We start from the raw sequence: 17065 nt of genomic DNA on the forward strand, positions 1-17065 counted from the left end.
AAAAGACTTTGAAATAAGATTTAAATTTGATTCTACAGATTTTCTAGATTTGCCAGAATATTTGTACTTTATATTAATCATAATAAGTTTGAAGAAATATTTGACAAATATTATTCGTTGAAAAAACAGAAACTAAAATGAAGAATTAAATTAATATGTACTTATTATTCTTTAAAATAAAACAAATACATTTACTTGAACATTGATTTAAATTGTTAGGAAAAAAAAGGACGGAATTTAAAAGGTAAAATGGTGTGTTTAAAAATCCTAAAATCATTTCTAAGGTTGTATTTTTCCTCTAAAATTGTCTTTCTTAAAGTTATAAGAAGCAAAGTAAAAAAAAAAAAATGAATTTATTCAAACAAGGGAAGACCAAGTCTTTAAAATATTCTATTTGAGTTTTGTCTCTCTTCGAATCAAAAATGTCGAGCAAAGCGAGACCAGCTTGCTAGTAAATAAATACAATTTAAAAAATAGAGGCAGCTCACTGCTAAGTGCTGCTAGTTGAGCTCTTTTAGAACAGGTCCGCGGGCTACTTATCTGGTCCTTATGGGCTACCTGGTGCCCGCGGGCACCGCGTTGGTGACCCCTGGTCTACACATATCTCTTATGTTTGACTGCCATCTACTGGTCACACTTATTACACCATGTAACAAATAAAGTTGCTTCGAAGTCGGCACGCAAAACCAGAATTATTCGAGTTTTGAGGGAAAAAATAATTTTAAGTGCACCTTATAGTTTGGAAAAAACGGTACTCATAAACTCAGCGAGCAAGTGTAGATTCCCGAGTATTTACTGTATTTTCAGCGTGGCCCCAATTAAATAACATTTTATAATATTCGGCTGGCCAATAAAAATCCACCTGCGCACCACAGAGCTGAACCCCTCTGCCATTGACCTACAAGGTACAAATCTACTTTCCTGACTTTTGATCAGTAATAAGAGTTCCACTAGAACATGTGTGATGAAAAAGGGTCTCCTGGCTGCGTCCACACACCTGGAAGCTGGCCCGGCAATCTGTGCTCTGACACCTCTGCCGACCCCCCAGCTGCTGGGCGCCACGTGCACCCGTCAGAATGCGGGCGCCGCCACGGGCAGATGCTGGGAAGGAAGCCACGTATGCGGCCGACACAGGCGGACGTCAGCGGTGCTTTGAAGCCAAGTACATCGCCGGATTAGAAGCTCAAGCGGGGTCTGTCTTTGGTTTTTGAATGCATAGATAAAAAGAGCAGATGGAAGGAGAAAGGAATGAAAATGTTATCCTGTAAAAGAACTGTGGGCGGAGAGGATTTTTTTTTTTTTTTTTTTTTTTTTAAGGATAGGGGCACAAAGAGGGTCAGCACAAGGATGGAGGCGCAGTGGAGGTGAGTGGAGCAAAGAAAAAAGGGATAATAGCCGGCGAGTAATAGAACACGGCTTCCAGGCAAAGATGAAATATTTGCAATTCCGTCTGGTCCCCCGGCTGCAGGCTCTCACTCCATTTGTATGGAAATGAGTTTGTCTTTCTCTTTCTGAGGAGCACCGAGGAGGAGAAGCAGGGAATATGAAGCACACTGTCAAGGATATTGTGTTACCTGCCAGAGCTTTTGCAAGTCTGGGGGTTGGAGGGTCCATGCTTTATTTTTGCACTGCGCATATGGATAAGATAAATCCATGCCTCAATGACACACTGATCAATGTGAGCCTTTTCGCTCCGAGTCAGGGCCTTTGTCTGTTATTGACACTTTTGTTCCAAGATGGCGCGGCTGTAGTGGCTGCTGTCGGCAGGAACTCTGTGCTCTTGTGTCATTCTTATGTGTTCCTGATGGTTCCCTTTTGTTTTCATGTGGGGCTTTTTTGCCTTTTGGGACTGTGTGGCACTTTCGTGGCTTCTGCAGTGCTTTTTTTTGTGAACTTCTGGATCTACCTCCTGGGAGCCTTTTGGCCATGGAGACGAGCTGCTTGATCTCTGCCACACCATAGTCCATTTTTGAGGGACTGGAGGAGATGCGCCAGGATGGACAAGCCTAACAGTGTTTTGGCTGAATGTGCAGATATCGGACACCTCGGTTCTCCTTAGACGCATCCTCGCTCATCCATGCGGACTGGACACTGGCCGAGAGTTAGTGGGCGGCCGAGGCTGGAGTCGGCTTTCTTGGTTGCTTTGTTGGGTCTGCTCCTGTCTCTGGCAGTGATGTGCGGTTGGGGGAGGCAGGATAGGCAGTGCCTACTCTGTAATCATACAAAGAAATAAAATATATAATGATAAAATAATTGTAATTGTTGGTTTTTAATTTTCATTTAGCGTCACCGGTTTTAATTTTCGCAATCCCTCGTAAACTTCTCTGCTTGCCTTGCGGCCAGAGCGCGTTCTTGTCTGGTGTGTTGCCGAGCATTCAAAACGGCAGAGAAAAAAGTCTGAGGCGAGGCAAACAGTTCTCGTGTCTCACGATAGGGGCGCTAATGATCAGGGACATGCGGTGGCGTAAGCGAGTCAAGTGCCGCAGCGAGTAACATGTTTTGTGTGTTGGTTGAGCCAACAAAACGGCAGAGAAATAAGTCTGAGGTGAGGCAAACAGTTCTCGTGCCTCACGATAGGGGCGGGGCGCTCATGATCCCAGACATACGGTGGCCTCAGCGGGTGAGTGCCGCAGCGACTTATTTTTTCCGTCTGGTGCACCCCGACTTTCAACATGGATGACTACATTTCTGCACTTAAACAGTTTTCTAAAGTGGACTTGCATGGTTTGTTTCAATCAGCAGGACAGAAAGTTACTCGCTCTTTCCAAATGGAGTGGTATACGTGAAAAGACTGGCTTTGTGGATGTTCTGCAGGAAACTGCCTTTTCTGCTTTCCTTGCCTTCTTTTTTCAACCTGTGGAACTGTGTGGACTCAAATGGGATTTTGTGACCAAAAGAATTTGCAAAGAAGCCTCACGGAATTTTTATGTATTATTTTTTTTTTTTTTTTACTTTTATAGCTTTGTGTGGAAGTGGCTGGTTGCATCAGCCACTTCTGGATGTGATTAAAAAAAAGGGAGCATGTGCTTTGCATTACCTGGCTGTCGAGAAAAAACTATGGAAAACAGCAAATGCATTTGGACTGGCAAAGCAGACTATCAGTTTTTGTCCGCCATATATGTTGCGGACTCAACGTCAAGGTCCAGAGTATATAAAGTCACCAAAAAGGAATGGACAATTAAAGTGAAGGCTAAGGAGTGAGGAGTGTCCAGACCTGGTATCTAGATCTCTAGATTGATAGATGTTAAATGTTCTTTGTCACATTGTTTACTTGTCTAATAAAGATTTGATTAATTTATGATGGCTTGGGTGTGATTCACTACAATAGTGCCCCACAGCACACTGGATTCCAGTTAATTGAAATACCACAACACTGGAAGTTATTCAGATAAGTCAAATTCTCCTGTTTCTCACCTTTTTTGTAAGTGTTGTGTTTTAGTTTTATCCTGCCTTCTCCTTTTCTGCACCTGTGTTATCAGTGTTTCATCCTCGGCAAGGGGCGGACCTTGTGGCACACCTGCTCTCAGTTACCTGGCAGTATTTAGGCTCGTCACTGACAGCTTGGCCTCGCCGGTTATCGTGCATGCACCTGCTTCACAAGTCCTGGTACAGTCTCACTACTTTGTCCTGAATTCCCTAAAGTTAAAGTACTAGTGATTGTCACACACACATATTAGGTGTGGTGTAATTTGTCCCCTGACCCATCCCCTTAGGAAGTGAGGGGAGCAGTGGGCAGCAGCGGGGCCGCGCCCGGGAATCATTAATGGTGATTACACCCCCAATTCCAACCCTTGATGCTGAGTGTCAAACGGGGAGGCAATGGGTCCCATTTTTTGATAGTCTTTGGTATGACTCAGCCGGGGTTAAAACTCCCAACCTCCCGATCTCAGGGGGGACACTCCAACCCCTAGGCCACTGAGTAGGTTACCGCTTGTGTGTTTATTTTCTCGTCTCCTTAAGGTAAAAGGATTTCTTGTTTTGGACTCTTCCTTTGCTTAGTGTGCCCTGGCCCTTTCACCAGCCGACCTCTGAGGAACCTGTTTTGTCCTGATTACATGGTGTGCGTTTCTGCCTCATCGCCCTTAGTTATCCCTTTATGTCTAATTAAATTTGTTATCTTTTTTGTAATCCCACCTTGTCTCCCGTCTCTGCATCCTGGGGTCACCCCCAGTTGACCAAGACCCTAACAGTAAAGTTGTCAGATCCGTCAGCCATCCTGTTCTGTTCTGATTTCACCTTGGGGATTAATAAAGTACTTCTGATTCTGTCCAGGGTATACGCCGCCTTCCGCCCGATTGTAGCTGAGATAGGCTCCAGCGCCCCCCGCCACCCCGAAGGGAATAAGCGGTAGAAATGGATGGATGGATGGATGATTCTGATTTTTTACCTATATCCTTCTACCGTCAGCGCCATCCCCCCCTTGTATGCAGGACGCACAGCTGGGACTACTCGGATCCCGCCGCTGCTTCTCTACCCGGGATAGCGAGCAGATGCTCTGGAAGGCTTTCTGTTTTGCTATTTTCAGCTGCAGAAGCAGGTCTGTGTATGCATGCGTGTTGAGGCGGCTGCCACTCATGTATTCATGGCCAGCTGCTCCTCTCCGCTGAAGCCAGGAGGAGAGGAGGGGTAAAGGAGGACGGTAAGGCATCCCGGCACGGGCATCGTTTCCTTCCACCTTCTTTCCATTCTTCCTTCCTCTCTGAGTCACAGCCGCTACCAATAAGTCAGCGTGGGTCTGAGTCATGCCGCAACTCTCGTGAGATGTCTGCGAAAACCGCCGACATGAGATATGGAAAAGGATGGAAAATGAGAACAAACACACACATAGACAGGAGGTTGTATTCTTGTACAGTAGCAGGAACACGGCGGCATGAAGAAGGCAGACTGGAGCAGCTGTCTTCTATGTCAATGCTGCTGATGAATATAATGGCGCATGTGGAACCTCTGAGGTCATCTTGCCACAGCAAACAATGAAAACTGCGGCCATCAACAGTGCAGGCGATGTACAAAGTTACAATGCGACATTTTTAAAAGTCTTAGTAGTGTAATTATGACTTCAAAACTATAAAATGACGGCAAAACGGTAAAGGCGACACACAGCTCAAATATTGGTATGGGCAAGCAAGTTAAGTCACAAACGGGCTGTTTGAAGGGGTTTAATCAAACATTTAAAATACAAGGCACACTTAATTCTTTTGTGCTTACCGACCTCGAAGCTATATTATTTGGTACATGGTGAAATGATAAGCGGACCAGTAGATGGCAGTCACACATAAGAGACACGTCTACACTGCAATATGTCATGAAGAGGACTATGGTGTGGTTTGTTTTCCCTGTGGTGCAAAGCGATTGGAACGGACATGGCGTGAAGGTAAGGACATCTTTAATCTTAACTCAAAAATATTACAAAAACAAAGGGTATAAACAAAAGGCGCTCTCAGTGGAGGTTCGAAACTTGGCTATGAAAACTAAAACTCGCACAATGGGAGAATTACTCAGTAGCCTAGTGGTTAGAGTGTCCGCCCTGAGATCGGTAGGTCGCGAGTTCAAATCCCAGCCGAGTCATACCAAAGACTATAAAAATGGGACCCATTACCTCCCTGCTTGGCACTCAGCATTAAGGGTTGGAATTGGGGGTTAAATCACCATAAATGATTCCCGGGCGCGGCACCGCTGCTGCCCACTGCTCCCCTCACCTCCCAGTGGATGATCAAGGGTGATGGGTCAAATGCAGAAAATAATTTCACCACACCTAGTATATGTGTGACAATCATTGGTATTTTAACTTTAACTTAAACTATGAACATAAAACAAAACTTACAAACTACAAAACTTACAAACTATGGCATGAAAAAACTTACTTGGACAGAGACAGAGCATGGATCATCGGCATGGATAACATGGGTGTGTTGGAGGTGATAGAAGGTGATGTCGGCAAGCTGACTGCCTGGCAACTGCAGGCTTAAATAGTGATGTGGTGATTGACAACAGGTCCATGAGTCCAAGTGAATCAGGTGTGTGAGTCGTGAGAACAGGTGAACTGATTGGTAGTCATGGAAACAAAAACAAACCAGGGTGTGCAAAAACAGGAACTAATGGAGTCAAAAACAAAACAGAACATAACTAAACAGAACATGATCACAAAGACATGAGACAATAAGACTCAAGTAAAAAACACCAACATATTATTTGTTCCATTAAAAATATATAATATTACACACGGCGCTCAAAAATCCATCAAAATGTTTTAGGTACGACTTTGGTAAGCTATGAAGCTGCACCGCTTGATGGATTTGACTGTGCTTCAACAGAACAATATTATTATGGTGTGTGTATAAGGTTAGACATATTATCTGGCGTTTTGTTTCGCAATATTATGTAAATGAAACTTTTTTCACCTTCTGGTACCTGCTGATCTGCATTTGGGATCTGCATGAATCCTGAAAAATTGCCCGAGTCCTCCTTTGTAGTGCGTGTTGACACCGTAGTGAAAAACGCTCCTTCTTTTTCTCTATATTCTTGTTTTGGGACATTCATCCTCCGCTGTTGTCATTTCTAATATAAAGTAGTGTAAAGTTCTTACTTATAGCTGTCACTAAACTCGTCATGAAAGCGCTAAAAATACCGGTGTAGTGAGTTTACATTATTCACCCAAGGAACTGTAGTTATTAGAGAGTTCCGGTCGGACGGGTTTTTCACGGGGTACATTTCCGGCGTTGTTGCACCAGTGAGCCACGGATGATGAAATGCTGCTCCGTTATTGATTTAAGTAATGTCTGAATGTCATTAAAACAGTTAGCTCCATATTTTGACACTTCTTCCACTCCCATCCTTGCATGCTACACCGCTACAACAAAGATGACGGGGAAAAGACGCTGTCGAGGGGTGAACCATGTAAATAAGACCGCCCAGAAAACGGCACATCCAGAAGCGACTGTCAGAAAGCGACTTGAAGATGATCTGTAAAACAAAATCTATGCAACATTTTGACCAATGAACCACCATTACATGTTATGTAGACCACAAGGAAGTGTTTTCCATTTAGGAAAAAATAATAATGATAATCTGACTCCCTATTATTAAGTGTTTGATGAGCATTCCTCAACTTTTTCAGTCTTTTTTGCCACTTGTGCCAGCTTTTTTGAAACATGTTGCAGGCATCAAATTCCAAATGAGCTAATATTTGCAAAACAATAACAATAAGTATCTTGTCTCTGCAGTCTATTCAATTGAATATAGTTTGAAAAGGATTTGCTAATCATTGTATTCTGTTTTTTATTTACTATTTACACAACGTGCCAACTTCACTGGTTTTGGGTTTTGTAAAACACTATTTGTGGAGGTTGCCCTCCTGGGGGTTCTTCAGACCACCAAGCACCAACATGAGAGTCCGTTTCAGGGGTACAATATTGTTTTATTTTTACCCAATGTCCCAGGCTGCTTTTCAGCAACTGTCTTTTTCTCGTTCTCTCTCGCTCTCACTCCAGCTGTCCTCCAGCGCCAACTTCGCCTCTACTCCTGGTTGCTGTTTTCAACAGAGGGACAGGTAATTAGATAACAAGGCCTAGGCAGGGGCGTCGCCAGACATATTTCACTTGGCCACGTGACCCACTGTTGATCTGCAGTGCCCCAGTAAAAATTTCACCAATAAAAAAAAACGCTTTCGAGTTTTAAGTATACATAACATAGACAGCGCACATACTACTTAGTATGGTAATTGAGAGAGAGAGGATGAGAATATCACTGCATGAGGTAGGTAACGTTAGCCAACAACAATTTGTTAATTACATTATTTTGATTTTGATTTGACTCAAACTGTAACTCCTAGATGGATATCAGAAAGTTATTCGCCCGCAGCAGAGAAGAAGCGAGGAATGAGAGATGTAAGTGAAGTCCTAGCTAGCTAGGCAACATCATTGTCTTAAGTTGATGCTAAGTTAGCTAACGTTATTCCTTGTATCAAGACAAACATATTCATTTGCTGTACGAGCTGTCGGGGGAATTTCCAATGAACATGAAACATAATGTTGGTTATTGTCTGCTGGTTCTGCATCAATGATGATTTGGAGTAAGCATGTGTGAGTTGAGTGTTTCTCAAATGGTTTATCTTCAGGAAGAAAAACATTTTTCCATATCATCAAGTCGTGAGCCAATTTTTAAATCATTCAAGTTTATTTCACAGAAAAACAGCACAGTAGACTTGCCTTGTTAATCGGTGAATTTTGACTAAAATAATCCTGTTTTGTCACCAGAAAAATGGCTACAGCTAAAGCATCTGGTTTTGTTTCCAGAAAAAATAGTAACATTTCTGTATGTGTTTTCAGAAAGATGGCTGAAAATATCGGGTTTTGTTGCCCCATTTAGATTTAAAAAAATAAATTTCCATGTCTGTCCTGAGTCCTCCTCCAACTTGTTAGTTGGTTTGCCTTTTGCTAAAATACTCACTAATAGTCACTAGAAAAATGGCAAAAAATATCTGGTTTTGTTGCCACAATTGGATTTTTTTCTCATAATTTTTTTTTTTCAATGTACACATCTGACTGCGACTCACTGAAAATGACACACAATCCACTTTTATGTCACGACCCAGCAGTTGGGAACCACTAGTCAACTGTATAACAGTTACTGTAATATTTCCATGTCTGTCCAGAGTGATTGACCACTTTGCAAAAATGAAAAGGAGACGTTACAGTTTACTTCTCAAAAAATGATTCCCTGAACAGACACACAAAGGTTGTTCATTTATTCTACTACTGTGGCTTTATTGTTTTGTGTATATTTTACAGTTTTGTGTATCCGAAATAGGATTAGTCACATTGCCAAGAATGGAAATTAAATAATATAAAAGAACCCAGAGATGTAGCGGTGCTTTATTTTTTGTTTTACTTTTGTAGATGTTAAATTTGCAGATGATTACTGCAATATATATTTCAAAAAGATTCATTGCTCTTCCTTTTTGCTTTTACCAGTAGCAGTTTAGAAGTCTGGAGTAAAAAAGTGCACAAGTAGGTCAAATGAATTAGTTAATTTCAGGTGGTTAATCAAAGATCCATACGTATAAATCTGATATGATTCCATAGTTTAAAGCACTATTTATGTATTTTTTATGATAAATAAGTGCTAAAAATGTTTTTGCTTGCGCGCTTTGCACGCTCACATGAATTATTTGTGCCCCAGGTGTGCCCCAGTACAGTAATAGGTCTAGTGACGTCTCTGGGCCTAGGTAGGCCATCTACTCACCTGTCGCTGAATTCGAGGCCGGTCCTGGCACACCCCACTTCGCTGCAGGCCCGCAGGCCACGCCCCCTCCACACTATTCTTTCCTCTTTGATTACCTCTGAAGGAACTATGAATACAATTGTATCCTTTCGCAATTTGTATGGTTCCAACAAGCTTAAATAAAGCAGGCATAAAGCATTTTTCTTTGAGAAAGGCAGAAATTGAGAGGAGCCAATTAGGTGGTTGGGACATCTGCTCAGGATGCCACCCGAACACCTCCTTAGGGAGGTGTTTGGGGCACGTTTGACCAGCAGGAGGCCACGGGGAAGACCCAGGACACGTTGGGAAGACTATGTCTCCCGGCTGGCCTGGGAACGCCTCGGGATCCCCCGGGAGAAGCTGGACGAAGTGGCTGGATAGAGGGAAGTATGGGCTTCTCTGCTTAGGCTGCTGCCCCCGCAACCCGACCTCAGATAAGCGGAAGAAAATGGATGGATTGATGGATGAAAGGCAAAATTCGGTCCAAAACGCTTTGATGATGTTTACAGCAATTCATAATAAAAATAACGCATTGTAAATCTGGTTAGTGATAAACACAGCAAACTGCATTGTAGATTTGTTATAGCAACATTCAATTTCACCGTACATTACTGGTAGCTGGGGTTTCAATGTAAATAATACAGCAAATAAGAAGTTTGCGTTGGTTGGCATAGATTTTACAATCAGCAACTGAATATAGTTAATTATAAATGAAATAACCAAGCCAAAGAAACAGTTACCAGACTTACTTTTTGATTGATTGAACTAAAAAAAAAAACTGTCGGGCATACCCAAAAAGCAGAGGTAAGCAATTGAAAAAAAAACCCATCAAGTGTCGTCCATATGTGAAGGATCATTCATGGTGGAGAGAATTATAAATCATGAAAAAAATGAGCTGCCGGTCCAGACATAGCTGAAGAGGGCACTCAACACGGACATTTGTGCTTCTGCTGAGGAGTGCACATGTTGTTGATGAGTTCACTGTGGACTGACATGAACCTCCCTGCAGCCAGAAACAGAAAATAAAAGCACAAGTTAGATCAACACGTTTCCGCCTATTGACGTAGAATCGCGTCAACCCGTCTTTTTGCTGTTTTATCAAAGTCAACACTCTGCCGCAGCCTGCACCTTTGAAAGGGACATCTACTTCAAAGAGACAAAAATCAAAATATGATTTTATCACCATATGTGTCACACCCTGGTGACTGTATTGGACTTTGTTTTTTATTCTTTGTGTGTGTTTTTTTTTAGTTCCTGTCCTGTGCTGTTATTGTGTATATTCACGTGCACAGGTGTTTACATGTACTGCCGGATTGGCAACCGGACAGACCCGCACCTGGTTGCCAATCAGTCTCCTATTTAAGTCTGGCGCTGTCTCCCTGACAGATTGATTGAAACTTTTATTAGTAGATTGTACATATTCTGTACAATTGACCACTAAATGGTAACCCCCGAATACGTTTTTCAACTTGTTTAAGTCGGGGTCCACGTAAATCAATTCATGGTAGAATAGTAGAGTCAGTTTATTTTCGTTTGCACTTCCTTATGTGCACTGTGCTCCTTCGCATATTGATCATTTACAAGACACAATCTGTGTCTTGTGCAATCCAGATTGCACTCGCCTTCTTTTGTTCCTTTCCATTCCTAGTTGATTTTTGTATCGCGCTCCCTCTTGAGCGCGTTTTCTTTTGTTACATTAAAGAATATCATTCTCCCAACCGGCGTGGCACGGTTGGGAGAGTGGCCGTGCCAGCAACCTGAGGGTTCCTGGTTCAATCCCCACCTTCTACAAACCTTGTCACATCCGTTGTGTCCTTGAGCAAGACACTTCACCTTTGCTCCTGATGGGTCCTGGTTAGTGCCTTGCCGTGCATTAAATTACTGGTGTTTCTCACTCCTTCTCGTCTCTTTCTCACAGACATAAAACAAGCCCGCCATCTTACATACGTCACAAACTCTCGCGAGTGAAGCGTCATACGCTCTCGCTGAGAGCTAACGTTAGCATGGCTAATGTTAGCTGAGGCAGGTCGAGTTGCTTTTAGCTGCGTGCATTAAAATACAGGCGTTTCTCACTCCTTCTCGTCTCCTTCTCAGGGATACGGAAAACAAGCCCGCCTTCTTACATACGTGATATACTCTCGTGAGTGTAGCGTCATACGCTCTGGCCGATCAGAGAGGTATCAGCATGGCTAACGTTAGCTGAGGCAGGTCGTGCAAGCAGGGCGCAGCGGAGCTTGTGACAATACAAGAGAGAGAAGGTGTGGAACTGATCACAAATGGAGGAAGAACAATAAATGCCCAAAATAAAGAGCAGGGGGTCCATCATCTGGTGGTGGTTTGGCTTCAAGCGGGAAGATATTCAGCAGACAACAGCAATATGCAAAGTATGCAGCAGAAGTGTTACTACAAAAAGGTAGCAGACCTACTAATTTGTTCTTTCATTTAAAAAGTCGCCCGTGAGAGAATGAAGAGTATTTAATAAATACAGTTTTAGTCAATCGACTTAGTTGTGATTTCCCTTTTCTGCATGAAAGTTTAAAAGTAGCATATATTAATGCAGTATGAAGAAGAATGTTTTAATGTAGACACATGGAATCATCATACTGCTGTGATTATTTGCATCAAGTGAAGTGAAGTGTGAAGTGAATTATATTTATATAGCGCTTTTTCTCTAGTGACTCAAAGCGCTTTACATAGTGAAACCCAATATCTAAGTTACATTCAAACCAGTGTGGGTGGCACTGGGAGCAGGTGGGTAAAGTGTCTTGCCCAAGGACACAACGGCAAGTGTTCATTCAAGGCCAAGGCAAAATATCGTAATATATATCGTATATCGCAATATGGCATAAAAATATCGCGATAGTAATAAAAGCCAATATCGACCAGCTCTGGATGCTGGCTTTTGAACTTTGTACCAATCCGGATGGTTCTTTTTCTCTTTGTTCCAGAAGACACGTTGTCCACAGTTTCCAAAAACAATTTGAAATGTGCACTCGTCAGACCACAGAACACTTTTCCACTTTGCATCGGTCCATCTTAGATGAGCTCAGGCCCAGTGAAGCCGGCAGCCTGTCTGGGTGTTGTTGATGAAAGGCTTTGGCTTTGCATAGTAGAGTTTTAACTTGCACTTCACGATGTAGCGACAAACTGTAGTTACTGACAGTGGTTTTCGGGAGTTTTCCTGAGCCGATGTTCTGATATCCTTTACACACGGATGCCGCTTTTTCATGCAGTACCGCCTGAGGGTTCGAAGGTTAGTAATATTATCTCTTGCGTGCAGTGATTTCTCCAGGTTCTCTGAACCTTTTGATGATAATAAGGACAGTTAATAGTGAAATCCCTAAATTCCTTGCAATAGCTTGTTGAGAAACGTTGTTCTTCAACTTTTAAACAATTTGCTCACGCATTTGTTCACAAAGCTATGACCCTCGCCCTCATCCTTGTTTGTGAAGGACTTAGCATTTCATGGAAGCTGCTTTTATACCCAATCATGGCATCCACCTATTCCCAATGAGCCTGTTCACCAGTGGGATGTTCCAAACAATTGTTTGATGAGCATTCCTCAACTTTCTCTGTCTTTTTTTGCCACTTGTGCCAGCTTTTTTTAAACATGTTGCAGGCATCAAATTCCAAATGAGCTAATATTTGCAAAAAAATAACCTTAAGTATCTTGTCTTTGCAGTCTATTCAATTGCATATAAGTTGAAAAGGATTTGTAAATCATTGTATTCTGTTTTTATTTACAATTTACACAACGTGCCAACTTCACTGGTTTTGGGTTTTGTAAAAAACTATTTGTGGAAGTTGCCCTCCTGGGGGTTCTTCAGACCACCAAGCACTGACACGAGAGTCCGTTTCAGGGGTACAATATTGTTTTATTTTTATGAAATGTCCCAGGCTGCTTTACAGCAATTGTCTTTAATTATTAGAGAGTTACGGTCGGACGGTTTTTCAACTGTAACATTTCCGGCGTTGTTGTTGCACCAGTGAGCCACGGATGAGGAAATGCTGGTCCGATATTGATTTAAGTAAAGTCTGAATGCCATTAAAACAGTTAGCTCAATCTTTTGACACTTCTTCCACTCCCATCCTTGCACGCTACACCGCTACAACAAAGATGGCGGGGAGAAGATGCTGTCGATGGAGAGCCACGTAAATAAGACCACCCACAAAACGGCACATCCAGAAGCGACTGTCAGAAAGCGACTTGAAGATGATCCGTAAAACTAAATCTATGCAACATTTTGACCAATGAACCACCATTACATGTTATGCAGACCACAAGGAAGTGTTTTCCATTTAGAAAAAATTATAATGATAATGTGACCCCCTATTATTAAGTGTTTAATGAGCATTCCTCAACTCTCTCAGTCTTTTTTGCCACTTGTGCCAGCTTTTTTGAAACATGTTGCAGGCATCAAATGAGCTAATATTTGCAAAACGATAACAACAAGTATCTTGTCTTTGCAGTCTATTCAATTGAATATAGTTTGCTCCCCTCCAGCGCCAATTCCATCTCTATTCCTGGCTGCTGCTTATAACAGAGCGACAGGTGATTAGATAACAAGGCCCAGGTGGGCCGTCTACTCACCTGTCGCTGATTTCGAAGTCAGTCCTGGCACACCCCCATTTGCTGCAGGCCCGCAGGCCACGCCCCCTCCACATTATTCTTTCCTTTTTGATTACCTCTCAAGGAACTATAAAGAAACATGTATCCTTTTCGCACTTAGCCTGTTCACCTGTGGGATGTTCCATATAAGTGTTTGATGAGCATTCCTTAACTTCCTCAGTCTTTTTTGCCACTTGTGCCAGCCTTTTTGAAACATGTTTCACGCTTCTAATTACAAATTGCAAACAAATTAACAACGTTTTCCGGTTTGATTATTACGTATCTTGTTTTTGCAGTCTATTCTGCTCACTTCTGTATGTAGAAGTGGCTGGTTGTATCCGCTGCTTTAATGTCTTTAATGTCCTTTGTGTTCTTTGATGTTTGTCCCTTTTACACACACGTGAGAGGGATGTGTATTATGGCTATGAGTTGTTTTCGTTGTTGTGGTTGTTTTCAATCAATCAATCAATCAATGTTTACTTATATAGCCCTAAATCACTAGTGTCTCAAAGGGCTGCACAAGCCACAACACAAACCACTACGACATCCTCGGTAGGCCCACATAAGGGCAAGGAAAACTCACACCCAGTTAAGTTAAAGTTAAAGATACAAAAATGGCATGTATTACATGTATTCTTTTTCTGTCAGAATGATTAGTCGACTACATTTAGTAAGAAAAGACACTTATTTATTTATTAGTTAATTAATTCCACATGATGCAGCGGGCCAGATATTGACTTTGAAACCTGAGGCAGTCTGTTTTAGCAGGAACAACAAATAGTATTTTAGCAAGAATTTCACTCAAATAATCAAAGTATTTCTTATAGCCGTTACATATGTGTTAGTAAATGACTTTTTGTTCGAGTTGCACATTTCAGAAACACAACAAACAACAATAACAACAACATCAATGACTTTTTGTTCGAGTTGCACATTTCACAAACACAGCAAACAATAACAACAACAACAACAAACAATATTTTAGCAGGAATTTACCTCAAATAATCAAAGTTTTCCCTTCGCCTTCGTCTGGACTCCTCTCCAGGGCCCAGGCTTAAACCAATTTTTATATTTTATTTTATTTTATTTTAATCTTCAATTTTTCTCTCCCATTCAACCCCAATTGTTTACCTGTATCTCATCTTTTTTGTAAGGGGAGCTGGAAGCCGGCAGACCCGTCAGCGATCCTGTTCTGTCCCGCTGTAAAGTTTGTCTGATCTTGAATGGGATTGTGCTGAAATTTTCCTGAAGGAACTCTCCTTAAGGAATAAATAAAGTACTATCTAACCTAATCCAATCTATTCAATTTGCAAATCATTGTATTTTGCTTTTATTTACGTATATAATTACAATGCCAACTTCACCGGTTTTGGGGTTTGTACATCGACTAACTTTTTTGGATTTTATGGTGTTTGACTGTTTTACCGCAATATTTACGGTCGTTTTTTACAGTGTGGGAAAAAAGTCATTAAAAAAAGAAAGCTAGTGGGTGGCCTTAGGCATTTGCAAGCTATTTGCATACCATTACAATACTTAGCTCTGGTTCCCCTAATCACACCCATTTATATACAAATCCCCAACATCATTATTCGGCTGTGGACCTGACCCTCGGGGTCATCTCCTTGTGCCAACCTGCACCCCATTTCCCCCCAGCGCCCCCGCTGCCTCTCCTGTCCCGAGGCGACGGTCAAGAGCCATTGATCCCAGAAGGGTTAGGGTTCACACGAGGGCAGCGTTGCCAGGGGTCGAGGGGTCAAAGCAGAGTAGGTCAAGTGAGATTGAATGTGCCCGTGTTGTTGCCAGGAGCCGCGGAGGTCAGCGTGATCCAGTTCATTCGGTGACCCCGGGCTAGTCAATAGCGCCTACCCGTCCGTTATTGGACTCTGATTCTGCATGAGATTTTTTTTTTTTTCATTTGTGGCCTGCGTATGTGATACTCCTGAAGACAGCAGAGCGGCTGCGCAGATGCACGTGCGACTGCCTGGGATTGATTTTGGATGGCGATCATCTTGACCCTCAGGCTTACTAGGGACCGGTCCTTGTCGATACTGGACAATGGCTGCTGATTTGCTGCTGTATCCAGCGAGCTAAACTACATAGCTCATCAGCTGGGTCGGAAGGCCAATTGCAGCCTTGCATGGGTATACACTTTTCATCAAAGCATTTGCTTTCAAAAAAGCAGCACGATGATCAAAGGTTATAGAAATCTTCAGCTCCAGCTTGAATAACGAGTATTTGCGATTGGAGGTGCATGTTGGCATCCATTCCGAGGGCCGGCAGCTCGCTCTCCCTTGGAGGATGCCAGTCATCCACGGGAAGTCTACGGCTGTGCAGCACATACACCCAAACACACACCCACAGACACACATTTTAAGCAAACACACACACACACACACACCATGCTCGTACAGTACGTACAAGGTTACTGGCCTTGGCGCGGGCCAGGGAAGCGAGACCGGAAACAGGAGGAGAGAATGTAGGAGGACGGTACATTTGCAAACAGAAGAGGCTCCAACAGTTTCAGTTGAAACTTTATTATAGTATTGTGTGGATGCTTGTACTATAATACCAGTGGTGTGCTGCAGTGACGTGCAGTCAGGGGAGGCAAGTGAGGCAGTGCCTCACCTGCCATAAGGTGGCTTAACCATGAGATGTTCCAAAACGAAGTAATAAAACAAAATATGTTTTGATATTTCTCTTTTGGTTTATGCGTTATATGGGATTTTGGTGTGGTTCCTGTATATTTTGATAATTTTCATGGTCAAAATCGCGGAAATTCTATGTTTCCTGATCAAAACAATGCAGCAGATGAGAAGTGAGGCAGACACAGGCGGTGCCTCTACGGCTACACACAGTGTGTATCGGGTGTGTACGTGCGAGGGTGCGCATGCTTGTTGCCACGGGGAAAAGGCAGGTAATGAGGCAGCAAGTACTTCTGCCTCAAGGTAGGGGGCGATATATTATCAACTTGCAGTTCAATGCCTCAGCAGTAATCTGACTCGCCACACTGGGAGAAGTGGGGGTGCTCAATCTAGCAGACACAGGTCTCTCCAGTGGAAGCCAGCATTTTTTTCTTTTCTTTTTTTTTTAAACTGTATTTATAACAAACATGGCATTTTTATTTGAGTAAGCTAGCGTTTGTGGGTGTTTTTTGTCGGATGCAAAAATATTGTTTAATTTCTTGGAATGAAATTGAAT

The sequence above is a fragment of the Nerophis ophidion genome, linkage group LG26 (genome assembly GCF_033978795.1).
Source record: "Nerophis ophidion isolate RoL-2023_Sa linkage group LG26, RoL_Noph_v1.0, whole genome shotgun sequence".
Lineage (NCBI taxonomy): Eukaryota > Metazoa > Chordata > Actinopteri > Syngnathiformes > Syngnathidae > Nerophis > Nerophis ophidion.